Source organism: Enhydra lutris, unplaced genomic scaffold, assembly GCF_002288905.1.
Source record: "Enhydra lutris kenyoni isolate GAN:26980312 unplaced genomic scaffold, ASM228890v2 scaffoldscaffold61, whole genome shotgun sequence".
Taxonomy (NCBI): domain Eukaryota; kingdom Metazoa; phylum Chordata; class Mammalia; order Carnivora; family Mustelidae; genus Enhydra; species Enhydra lutris.
The window spans coordinates 490,933-504,157 of NW_019154145.1; positions in this window are offsets into that span (position 1 = coordinate 490,933).

Below are 13,225 nucleotides of genomic sequence, written 5' to 3' on the forward strand. Positions count from 1 at the left end.
GCAGGTCCGGTCACGCCCAGGACGGCAGGTCCGGTCAACCCCAGGACGGCAGGTCGGGCCACGCCCAGGACGGCAGGTTCGGTCACGCCCAGGACGGCAGGTTCGGTCACGCCCAGGACGGCAGGTCGGGTCACGCCCAGGACCGCAGGTCGGGCCACGCCCAGGACGACGCGCCTCCTGACACGTTAAAGACCAGCATCTCGGAGGAAACAGCTAAGACTGATCAGCAGAAGCACCACGGGACGCGGGAAGCCGTGTGGCTGCGGTGGGACCGCACGGGGGATGGCTCAGGGGTCAGAAGCGCACAGGCCCCCCCAGGCTGCTTCAGGCCAGCCCACCTGAGCACAGGGGATGGCGAAGCTCCCAGTCCCGCTCACAGACAGGCGGGAACTGTCTGCTCCTCAAGGACAAGGCGGGGCACACCGGAGGCTTCTCCCCGCCCAGCAGCCCTGAGAAGCGGCTGCCCGCAGGCTCCCTGAGGTTCCCTGTCCCGCAGCACGTGTGCTGCCCCCTCCGCTCCCGGAGCGCAGCGCTGGCGAGGAAGCCCGTTCATTTCCGTCTCCCCCATCCTCCCTGGCTCAGGGCAGCACTTCCCCAGTTCAGAGCCCGGCTGCTCCCTGCGAGGGAAAGGCTGTGACACTGGGGATGGGAGGAGGCACACGCAACGGAGGGCGCACAGCGGGGCCGCCGCGGTCCTGACTGCCCCGAGCACGCGGCAGACACCTGCTTGCCTGCCCTGCCAGCCCCTTCCCGGCCCTTCCCCGGCCTCCCCGCAGCTCTGCACGGTTCTAGGCCTGAGTCCCAGCCTGGGTAAGCCGGCACCTTTCACAGATGCTCTGCACCCAAAGTTCAGCTCACGTTTTTAGGAATGTCTCAGATGGGGCGCCTGGCTGGCTCAGTCATTAAGCTCTGCCTTCGGCTCAGGTCATGGCCTCAGGGTCCTGGGATTGAGCCCTGAATCGGGCTCCCTGCTCAGCGGAAAGTCGGCTTGTCCATCTCCCACTCCCCCTGCTTGTGTTCCCCCTCTCTCTAACAAATAAAATCTTAAAAAAAAAAAAAAAAAAGTCTCAAAGGAACACATAAGTATGGGGGGAGGAGATCCTTAATTTTCGGCATGGGACTACCTCAAAGAAAACTCAGTTTTTACTGTCTTACTTGAAGAAGTTCCAATTATCAAGACCTTAGCCCTCAGGAAAACAGGACTTTTCCTGGTGAAACCAGGACTGTGCGTGGAATTGGAAGAGGTCAGAGTTGGCCTCGCAAGGGCACATCCACATAGGTCCCTGACCCTGCACAGCCCCTAATACGGCACAGGTCCCCGACCCCACATGGCCCCCAAACCTGCACAGGTTCCCCTACACAGGTTCCCAACCCCACACAGGTTCCTGCCCCCCACAGGTCCCTGACCCCACGTGGCCCCTAACCCCACACAGGGCCTCAACCCCACATAGGTCCCTGACCCTGTATGGTCCCAACCCTGCTCAGCCCCTGACTCCACACAGGTCCCCAACTCTGCACTGGTCCCTGACCCCACACAGGTCCCTGACCCCACACCGTCCCTGACCCCACACAGGTCCCCAACCCCACACGATCCCCGACCCCGCACGGTTCCTGACCCCGCACAGCCCCCCGACCCCTCACGGCTCCCTGACCCTTCACGGGTCCCCAACCCTGCATGGTCCCTGACTCCGCACAGCCCCCGACCCCACACAGGTCCCTGACACCACACAGCCCCCAACCCTGCACTGGCCCCCGACCCTGCACACCCCCCAATCCCACGCAGCCACTGACCCCACGCACAAAGGGCTGAGCGGCAGGAGGAGTCCGAGCGTCCGAGCGCCGAGTCTCATGCCGCCCCCCCACCGGGAAACCGTGCTCGGAAGCCGGGAGCTCGCAGGGATTTCCAGATTCCGCTCTCGGAGCCCAGCCTGCCCACTGGCCTTCAAACCCACAAGCCCGGAAAGACCATTTTTACTGAACGACTTCATCCAGGTCAGGGGTCGCCGACTCCACATCCAGTCTGCGGACTGTTTCTGCCCGCGAACCCGCCGGCGCCGGGCCGCACTGCCTCGCACACCACCCCGGCCGCCGTCCCCCCAGGACCTGCCGTCCCCGGGACAGCGGGTCTCGCAGGCGAGAGCAGGCAGGAGGGCGCGTGTTTCCCGGCCGGGGCCCCAGAGCGATGCAGAAAACACTCAGACCATATCCCCAACGGCCACCCTGGAAGCCGCACCCGGGACCGTCCGCCCCACCCCGCCCCTGCCTGCCAGGGACGCGCTCCCGTCAGGGCCGCTGGGCCTTGGGGCGCTCTCGTCAGGCCGCCTGGACGGCTGCTTCGGGCTGGCGTCTGTCACACGTTCAAGCAGCCGCTCCTCAAACCCGGGGCGCGGCGCCATCAGGGGCCACCGTCCCGCAGAGCCGAGCCCCAGCCCCGCAGGCTCGCGAGCCAGCACGGCACACACGTGCTGCAGAGCGACACCGGGTGCCGGCCGGCCGGGATGTGCATGCACCCGTGGGGCAGACCCAGGGTCCCCGCGGGGGCTCCCCAAGAGCCTGGTATTAACATGTGGAGACCAGAGCCGGAGCGTGTGTCCCCACGAGCACCCAGCACCCGTGGCAAGGGGCCAGGGTCACTCGGGGCTGAAACGCACTCTTGCTCGTCCCCTCCACGCACAAGTCCGTGACGTCCAACGGCGCGCGTGAGCGTCGGTGGACGGCGGCCCCACAGGTTAGCGGTGACACCGCCCTCTGCACACAAGCAGACCCGCCAGTGCGGGGCTCTTCCGTTCTGCCCCTTGTTCCGGGCCTCCGGTGAGGGTTTTTGTGCAGGTGGGTTGAGAGAACAAGGATAGACAGACGGAAGAAAGATGGACGGGCAGACGACGGACAGAGCGGGAAGGATGAAGGGACACGCAGGACGGACCCGAGCTCCACACACAGCTCCGCCGTCCTGGACCACTCCCCGGGCTCCGCCCCAGGCTGACCTATAGTCAGGGCCGTGACGTCTCTGGGACAGCACAGCTTCTCCATCCCCTACCACCAGTTCAGGCTGAAGGATCGATGGGCGCCCCCTCTCCTCCTCAGCCTGGAGCTGCGGCGCCCACCGCCGTCTGAGAGAGGGGCCGTCCTCCCTGTCACATCTCTAAGCAAGAGTTTATTTAACGTCTGTGGTTCCCCATGGACTGTCCTCAGCCAACGGCAGGCTCAAAAGACCATGTTAACATCCAGGGACCCCAACCACAGGACTCTGTACTCAAGTTTTCACCACAAAGCCCCCAAACGGCACATTTCCACGCTTCCAAGCTCAGGACACCTGCCACCCAACACCATTTCATTTCAGGAGAAAGACACAGACCGAAAAGTGCAGAAATCATCTCTCCTCCGTGAGCAGAACGTAAAAGCGATCTTTTGAAATGCTTTTCACTTTATCAAAAATATGTAAATTACTATCCTCTAAGAAGCTTCCTCGGACTTAAAATTCAGCAGGAGAAACCGCAGTCACATGTTCTCTTACAAAGAGAAAAGATTTGCAGACAGGTCCTAAATTTAGAATGAAAACCCAAGGAAAGCAAAACCACCAGTCCACAGCCGAGGAACACTAAGAAGGGGTCAGTCTTCTCCCTCCGGAAGGAAGCGCCCTCCTCCGCGTACCGTGGCCCAGAGCTCCAGGCCAACCCCGAGCCCAGAAAAGGGAGAGTCAAGCAGATGCCAGATTGAAGTGCACACTCAGGGCCCCGTCTGCCCGACCTGGTCTCACTCCGGAAACCCGGGCCCCCCAGGGAGCTGAGCAGAACCGGCCGCCCGGTGACGCCTGGCTGAGACGTGAAAGCGCGACGGCCATGGCCTCTCCAGGTGACTGGACGCGCCCCAGAGCAGATCACGTGCCACAAGCTACCTCCACGCTGGACTCCTCCAGGGGAAGCAGACCAGCCTGGCGGGACGCTTTCCATTCCTGGCATCAGGAGTGTTTCCGCATCTGAAGCTGGCCCAAGTGCTTCATGGAACAAAGCAATCATTCCCATGTTTGGAATTTCACGGCTGTCAGGAGCCGTCTTAACGCCCCTCTGAGCCGATGGCTTTATAAGGCATACGGAGCACAGAGGACGGCACTGTCCCTCAGGCCCAGCTGCTGCAGGCGTGGTAGCCAGCTCTGTGCCGAGCTCCTCTTACAGGATGACACTGTGACGTCTGTGCGCGCACCCACCTGCTCAGGAGGGGAAGCAGGAGGAAAACTGAGACCTTTCTGTCCCCAAACACTGCTAGGGACCCTGCAAGGTCAGCTCCCCTCCCTGGGCTTCCCCTTTCTCATTGATAAAATACTGGTAGGGACGCCTCCTACCCGCCCCCATAGCGGAGACCACGAAGCCACAGGACGCGGAAGCTCTCGGGAGCACCAGCAGGAACCCGAGTCTGACACCCACAAACACTTCCCGGTCTCTGTGATACGTCCATGCCGGGAGGGACGCCGAGGCCGCGAGCAGCCCAGGCAGGGCTCCCACCCTGGAAATGCGCCCACCCTGCGTGGCCCATGGGTGGCAACTGGAAAGGATCCTCCAGGGACAGGGGGCCAAAGACAGACTATCTACAGAAGCTCCAGAAACTCTGAGCAGACCCAGAACTGAACCCTCACGGGTGTCTGGCTGTTTCTCTCCTCTCCCTGTCACCACCACCCGGGGCCAGCCATCCCCCGTCGTCGGGACAGCCCCTCACAGCCTGTGACCTCCCGTCCAGCACGCATCCTCCCTCCACATGCAGCCAGACTAGCCAATCGTGGCAAGAACCACAGCCCGGGAGCCCCAGGACGGCTGAGACCATGCCCACCAGCAGGGCCCGCACATCCTGGCAGAGCCCGGCCCGCGCCCGCCATCACGCCCGTCACTGTGCCAACACGACGCTCTCCCCAGAGGCCAGCCAGATGCACGGCTATGGCTACAGCCTTCAGTTCTTCTGAGGGGGAGGCCACACTTGCAACGTATAATTCAGAAATTCAAATTCCACAGGGGGACTCTCACTACGACAGTTGGGACAATTATAGATCCTTCTGTACAAACGGAAAATCATTAAGGCCTGTTTAATGCTTAGTGCGACTGGAATCCTCAGGACGACCACCAACTGGCACAGTTAGGACCTTCATGGGAATGACCAGAAAGCTCCTTTCGGCATTCGGTCAATGCCGTGACCACAAAGAAAAATACCACAACTGTACCACCGTGTTACTCCCCAACCCTAGCCAGCGAGGCCCAGAGCCGATCCCTCGAGGTCTTACTTTAAAAGTGTCATCCTATGTTCCCGGGGCTGTTTGCCTCGGTTTGTCCGGAGCTCCAGTTGTAGGAAGGATGAGAGGAAACCCGGTTTTCTCCGAACACGAGAGGCGTCCGCGCAGCTCCGCAGACAAGCGCACAAGCCGCAGATGAGCCGGGAGCCGGACCCTGACCTGCCCCACACTGGGCTTGCCAAGAATCGCAGCAGAACTTGTTGATGCTCGGGTGCTGACGGCCTTCCACGGAGGACACATGGGCCTTCTCCACTGACAGCAAGGCCCGCCCGATGGCCCAGAGCCTTCCATCTGCTCTGACCACGTCTGCAAACTGTTGAAAGAAACAAGTGTCCCCGTCTGGGTATTTCCTGCGGCCCAGGGATGCCTGCCGCGGAGGACAGCAACTGTACATGCAGGTGCCGCGTCCTGGGAACGACCACGTGAGTCTGAGACGAAGCCGTTTCCGGTTCTCGGACGGGACTCACGGCAGCAGAGCCTGAGCTTGGCTGGAAAGTGGACTGTCCTCGCCGCCATCACTTTGTGGGAATACTCGCGGACCACGGGGACCACGGGTAAAATGTGTTTGGTCTAGCAACACTGTCTTCTCCCAACGCCTGCCCTTTACAGACTTACGCCGGGTTAGTGAGGGTCCTACAACGTCCGTCAGCTCTGAAGACCCAGACGAACCCAACACGTTGGGGTGCCGGCTGCCCACGGGCCCCCACGGAGGCAGGACAGGAGCCCCCCATGCGTGCCCCTGGGAGGAGCCAGGCATGGCTCCCCGACAGGTCACAGAGTGCAGGGAATGGACTTCCCCAAGCAAACCACACGCTGGGAGGTGGGATCTCAAAACGTAAGTGCCACAAAACCAGTTCTTCAGGAACAGGTCGGGAAGGGGAGGCGTCCGGAGAGGCCTCGAGGTACGTGAACTCTGCTCTTCTGCTCTCTGGCCGAGTCATGTCCCGGCCACCGGTCTACAGACACGTGGTCTCGTGGCTACCACTCTCTCGGCCCGTAGCCGCGTCTCGTGGCACCAAGGGCAGGGAATGAGAGAAGACACATACAAACTGTTGTGTCCAAGAAATGGTTCCTGGCTGTGACATGACCAACATCACCTGGAGGCGGATGCTTGGTGGCTGGGCCTCAGGAGCCGGCAAGGCTCCCCCCACGGACGCTCAGGCGTGGGGTGCAAGCCCGCTCCCCCTCCTTGAAGAAAGGAGCCGCACCGCCCCCCACATTCAGCTGGAGGACAGCACAGCACAACGTCCCTCGGACCTCCCGGAGACACAGACTCGAACGGGAGTTGGGGGACAGTTCAGCCGCCCCCCACCGCCGAGGCTCTCTCCTGCACCCGGTCTTGACCTACAACTTGGCGACGGCAGGCAAAGGCCGCTGAGCTGTACACCATCCGCTCCTCATCCGGCGAACATCTGCTGACCCTATGCTGTGCCAGCAAGTGGTGGAGCGTCGTGCGGCAGGAGACTCAGCCCCACCACTCAGTGTTTGCTCAGCGAAAGATTAAACCACAGTTCTACTTCCACTTCTGAAACTTTTTTAAAGGAGGAAAATAGGGGCACCTGGGGGCTCAGTCAGTTAAGCATCCGGCTCTTGGTTTCAGCTCAGGTCATGATCTCAGGGTCGTGAGATCGAGCCCTGCGTCGGGCTCCATGCTCAGCTGGGAGTCGGCCTGACATCCCGTCCCTCTGCCCCTCCCAACGGTGCACTCTCTCTCCAAAATAAATAAATAAATCCTTAAACAACAAAAAAAGGGGAAAACAAAGTAGTGACTAGGTGAGTGATTCCAGTGACGTTCTTATATTGCCCCATCTGGCCAAGACACGGGAAACAACACTAAAGACACGGCTTGTACTGGAAAGAGTGAGGACGGCTGCATCTGACCTCCCGCTCGCTGGTGTCGAGATACAGAATGAGAATGGGAGGACTCAGCACGGCTTGTGTTCAAGGAAAGAGAAAACAGTATCTTCAAAAAGTTTTGTTTATTTATTTGACAGAGAGATAAAGAAAAAAGGACGGCAAGAGCGCAAGTGGGGGTAGGAGCAGAGGGGGCGGCAGGCGCCCCTCCGAGCAGGGAGCCCGATGCAGGGCTGGATCCCGGGACCCTGAGATCACGACCTGAGCCGAAGGCAGATGCTTCACCGACAGCCACCAAGCGCCCGAGAAAACAGAACTTCGACAACGTTCACAAGGATTTCTCCAGCTCTTAACCTCCTGTTCAACGGGAAAGGGAGCAACACTTGGATGGATCCTTCCCAGAAAATGAGGCTGCGCGGCTAACACGGTTTAATTCCTTTCCAGAAGACTCTTCCCACCAGTTCTCCCGTAAGGTTTTCATGAAGACTCTCCGCCCCCCTGAAAGTCTGCAGCCCGTAGTGGCTCTGTCTGGACCCGTACCAGGGACTTGGCCTAAACCTGCCTGTCGCTCCGACATCAAAGCCAAGTCAAAAGGCACATTCCCACGGCGAGTGTTTCACCTGAAGAGTGACACTCCAGGTTCCCGAGCGTGCTTACCGGAGACAGTCAGCTCCTCTGTCTCTGGGGAACAGAACTGCTTTATCTTTGTGAACCAAGAGACCGCTGCACGGGAAGACCTCCCCTTGGTGTCCGGCAAGCACGCGGACCGCACACCCCAGCCGTCCCCCCGGTGCCCAGCCGGCCGGAGGAAGAGCGAACAACAGGGAATTCTCGCCCCCAGGCCCCAGGCTGCCTACGAACGCTCACCAGCCACGGCGGGACAGACATCTGTTGGAAAGTTCTGCAGAAGACGCAGACCACACTCCAGCGGCCGCAGGAGGACAGCTGCCATGAGGAGGGGGTGTTTGCTCCCACAGCTGCGGTCAGAGCTGCTTCCCGAGCCCCTCACGCCTCAGGCGAGCCCTCGCACACCCCCGTGTCCTGTTACACACACTGTGGGGTCCGGCACTGAACGGTGAGGATCTCATCACTGGCATCCACGTTAGGGCCATGTCGGTAAGAGACGAAGAGAAACAGGGTCCTCAAGCTACAGGAGGCCAGTTCACAGGAAAACACCCTGGAAACTGTGATCGAAATTGTGAATAATGAGACTTTATGCTGGCATTTTGCACTAGCTTATTTGGCAACTAAATAATTCAGTGTATCTTTTTTTTTTTTCAAGAAAGCCTAAAGACTGACAAGTAACTTGGTTCTTGTCAGCTTCATATTAAAAAGAGGAAACAAGCCAAAATTCCTAAGACATCACACCTTAGGCTTGCGTTGTCCCTCTTCTAGCCTGGCAAACCCGCGGCGCCCAGCAGGGAAGGGAGGCTGGGAAAGAGAACGGGGCAGCTCCTTATGCTTCTGTTTCTTGACCCTCAGAGCCCCGTTCAGAGCTCGTGAGGATGAGTGCTGCTGGGTTCAACACCAGCAGCATTCAGACACCTGAGCACGACTCAGAAGACCCTGCAGGAAAGCAGGGTCCTAGTCCCACCCCAGGAGACCAGACACTCCAGGAACATGCGTCGCTGCGTCTGCTCCTGTAGCCTGGATGGCGCTCAGGACCCGGGGCACCACGGAGGAGGAAGGGGTCCGGCTACACGGGGAGCCGTGGTGTCGTGGCTACCAGGAGCTCCGAGGAGCAGTCAAAGTCCAAACTTCTAAAGGCAACACATAAATAAAGGGGGATGGTAACACCCCATCGACTGCTCCAGTCCCTTTGGAAGATCAAAGAGCCACGAAAACATGAGCCGGGGACCCACTGCAGAGGAGACAGGGCCGCCTGGCCCTCGTGAGTGGCCACGGTCAGGGTGAGCCCACCAGCTTCTCCACCTGCTGACCCCTCCTCTCAGCAGCACACCCCCAGCCGGAAAACCCATCAGGCTTCCCTTCGTCACTGTGTGTCGTGACAACGGTGAGCACCCAAAATACACAATCATGGGGATCATTCCATACGTGTAAAAACACCCATACAGCCCAGACTAATGAGACAGCACATGTCCGTTAGCCCCAACAAAATGCCGCTTTACAGGGTGAGAAGGGCTGCTGAGTGAGGGAGCTGCGGCCCCACGGGCGGCGACGGCGTCACCTGCCGACCCGCAGAGACCGGGAATGGACATGCATGGGCGGGGGGTGCGTGGCCACTAAACCCGGTGAGCGGTGGGCACAGCTGGGCCAGCACGGACGGCGCCAGCACGGCCCGCAGTCCAGCCCAGTCCGCGCACCGCACCTCGGGAGACGCCTGCAGATAAACACGCAGGACATTCGGGCCCGACTCGCTGGAGCAGCGTCGCTGACCAACGCCCGCTGGGACCCCACACTCTGTATCCCCCGAGCGCAGGACGGCAGTCGAAACGGACACCTGAGTGTGTGAGATTCACGAAAAGCAGACGGGCTCAGGGAGGCTTGAAGAAAGCACAGAACTGTCTTCCTGCCCCTACCTCGGGACAGGGAGTCTTACAAAGTTCTACTCAAATTAAACATTAGAATCCCGGGAAGAAACAGCAGCACATGTGTGCGCACGCAATTCTGAGTCCGTGTATGCACGACTGTACACACGTGGGCGCACGTGTCTGTGTGTGCGGGTCCCTGTGCAGGCATGTGCTTGTGTTTCCGAGTCCATGTGCGTGTCTTTGTGGTGCACACGTGCAAGTGTGTGTCTGTGTCGCCCGCACGTATCTCTGTACACACGCGTGGGTCTCCGTGTGCATGTGTGTCCGTACACACCTGTCTCTGTGCACGTATGTGCATGTCTGTGTGTCTGCAGCTAAACTGAAGCCTTTAGAAAAGTGATTCTCCCTGGATCGCGCCTGTTTGTCAGTTCCTTGGCACTTCCTAGGTAAACAGAGCTAACGAAGTGTGGTAACCCTGCTTAAAACCCTCTAATGAAACAAATTACAAACTCAGTGTCACGAGAAAACCAGGCCGGCTGACACTTTGGCTACAGCAGGAGCCAGTAACTCCAGGAGAAAAGGGGAGAAAACTGAGAATTTAATTTACACTTTGGAATGGCTCATTAACCCAACCCCATAACAGTTACTGTGTAAACCACAGAGCACCGGGGAACGCGGCACCTCGGGACACAGGACACAGGCGCTCTGGACATCTGACTGCTGTGTACGCGCCCCTGCACGTACCACACGCACAGCCCCCACACACCGCACACACACGGCCCCCACAAGCCCCACACGCACAGCCCCCACACGCCGCACACACACGGCCCCACATGCCCCACACGCACAGCCCCCACACGCCGCACACACACAGCCCCCACATGCCCCACACGCGCAGCCCCCACACACCGCACACACACGGCCCACGCTTGCTCCACACACACCCCACACACGACCCCCAGTGCCCCACACGTGCCCTACACCCCAGCAGCGAGAATGGGAGACCGGCCCCAGCAGGCTTGGCTCACCCAGCCCGTCGCTGAACCACACACAACACATTTAAAGACACCCTTCTGGGGCGCCTCGGTGGCTCCATCTGTCGAGCATCAGGCTCTTGGTTTCGGCTCAGGTCATGATCTCAGGGTAGTAGGATCGAGCCCCGTTCTCTGTGCTCAGTGGGGAGTCCCCTTGAAGATTCTCTCTCCTCTCCCTCTGCCCCTGCCCCTGCTCACACTTTCTCTCCAAAATAAATAAAATCTTTAAAAACATGCTTCTGAAGGCATCATATGGAAAAATAAATTCAAATGAGCTCAAGAACACTGTTGCACTCAAGTCCTGACAGTGTGTTGTGACGTGACCGCCACGGTCCACGTGTCTCCACAGCAGGACTTTTCCTACCCCCAGTGTCAAATTCTAATTATAATTACGTGTGTTTTCGAAGGGAAAGTGACACGAAGACGAATGGGTCATTACAAAATTGTGAGGGCTGAGAACCAGGAAAAGAACACAAGTTGGGGAGAGGAACGTGCCGGTCAACAGGGGCCACACGTAAACTATTGAAAATGTCCCCAAATGAGAGAAGCAGAAGGCGAGAAAGAGGAGAGACACAGCAAAGGAAAAGCAGCCACGGACAGGAGCAGCCACTGCAAAAACTCACGGTCCTCCTCCCGATTTGTCCCAGGGACACGCGTCACCGAGACCTCGGTCCTTCCCTTCCTGAGAAAGGGCTGGTGGCATCACAGGGCCAACAGGAAGTCCACAGGGCTGGCACAGGACGCGGCCGGGCTACCTCCGGGATGCAGACACGGAGTCCTCGGGAAGGAGACGAGTCCTGTCTCCTCACCCAGCCCCACGGAACGCCCAGAGAACTGCGTAGAGCCGTCACGGTCTTCACAGCCTTCAGACCCTCCCACTACCTGGTGATTGGCCAGGCCCAACCTGGTGTCTCCGCTTCCTGCACAGCTGGACCCCGGTCCCAGCTTCTTCCGCCATCAGCCGTGTGCCGGGCGTGGCTGTGAGGCCGGTCGGCTTCGTCAGGCAGGCGGTGACGCTGTGACGGCTGACATGTGGCTCCAGCCTGAATGCAGAGCCCAGCACGAAGGTGGAGGGGGGACCCTGGGCCACTAGCACCTGGTCCCACGGGCATGCCTAAGGCCACCGGCCAGCCAAGAATTCCACAGGAGTTGGAGTCAGGCTGTTAACATTCTGGGACCTGTTACAGCAGCTAGAGTTAGGAAAACTCTCCCCAAACCAGTGATCTTTCACTAGACCCTCATGTGTGACAATACTTCAGACACCGGGGACTGGAGATCAAACACGCCTGAGCACAAGCCCCGCCCAGTCGCTGGCGGGACTCGGACTCGCCGCCTTCTTCCCGATGGACCCCGGGCGCAGAACAGGCAAAGCGTCCTGTGATCGTGCAGGGTCCCGACAGCACATCTCCGGGAGGTCCCTCCGCTGCTTGGGTGACGGTCGCTGACGCAGCTGGTGCGGGACCCAGGGTCCCAACCCTGGCGGTCTGACCCCAAACTCCAGGCGCTCAGGCTCCAGGACAAAGTGCTCCCTCAGGTGCCTGGCGAACCTGCACTTTTGTTTTTAGTCATTTGCCAAGGAATGGAAGACCGAGTCAGGAAATACATTAGCTGAAAGGAAAAACGCTGGTGTTACCGAATTCTAATCCAGTAAAGGCTACGTCACCACCCCCATGTGTTGCCAGTTTCAAAAGCCCCTCAAAGGCCTCACTTGTCTCCCCACAGCTCGGTGCCAAAGGCACTGCCAATAGAGAAGAGACCGACAGGTGAAGGGTGACCCTCTCCCTCACCAGCACTTTCCCATAACGAGCACTCGGGACAGGCCAGACAAACGCACGGAAGGCGGACACGGCGACCGTTAGCCACCCACCGTGCTCGGGGCTGACGCCCACGTTGGGGCCCCCACCAGCCCACAGGCCCTGAGCCGAAGCCCAACCCGCCCACCCTCACACAACATGGAGCGCCCGGCCCAGGTCAGCAGGAGGCTCTCCTGCCCAGGACTCGGCTCTGTGCAGGTGACACGGGGGCACCCGCAGGAGCAGCCAGGGCCTGGAACCGCCCGTGGCACGTTCTGCTTTTCCTGGGGAAGAATGAGGCACTCGCATGGGCACAAGTGCAGGCCGCACGTAGGGGCTCCTGAGGGGTGCCCCCCCCCGCATTGCCCCCCACAGCAGGGCCGTGAGCCTACGGCGTCCAGGTTCGTTCACGAGCTACTCCAAGTTCCCATTTCACACCCAGAAAACGAGCTTCTGGCTCCAGATCCCTCGATGCCAACCTGGCCACGCACAACGGCAGAGGAACGTGGCCGTGTGGCCGTGGCCAGCGCTCCAGGACTAACCAGTAACCTCTCGGGACCACCTGGCCGTCCTTCAGACCGTGTGCCTGCCAGGGACTTCCCAGAAGCACCCCCAGAAAGACCACACGTGCGTCCACTCAGCACAGAGCGTCCACTCCAGTCTGTTCCAGAAATGTAGCTCAGATCTGGCATGTCCAGGCGTCCAGGGCCACTATGGGGTCCCCACAGGCCGGTCCCTGGGACCCCCGACCTCTGTGGACGGCGTCTACAAGACAGA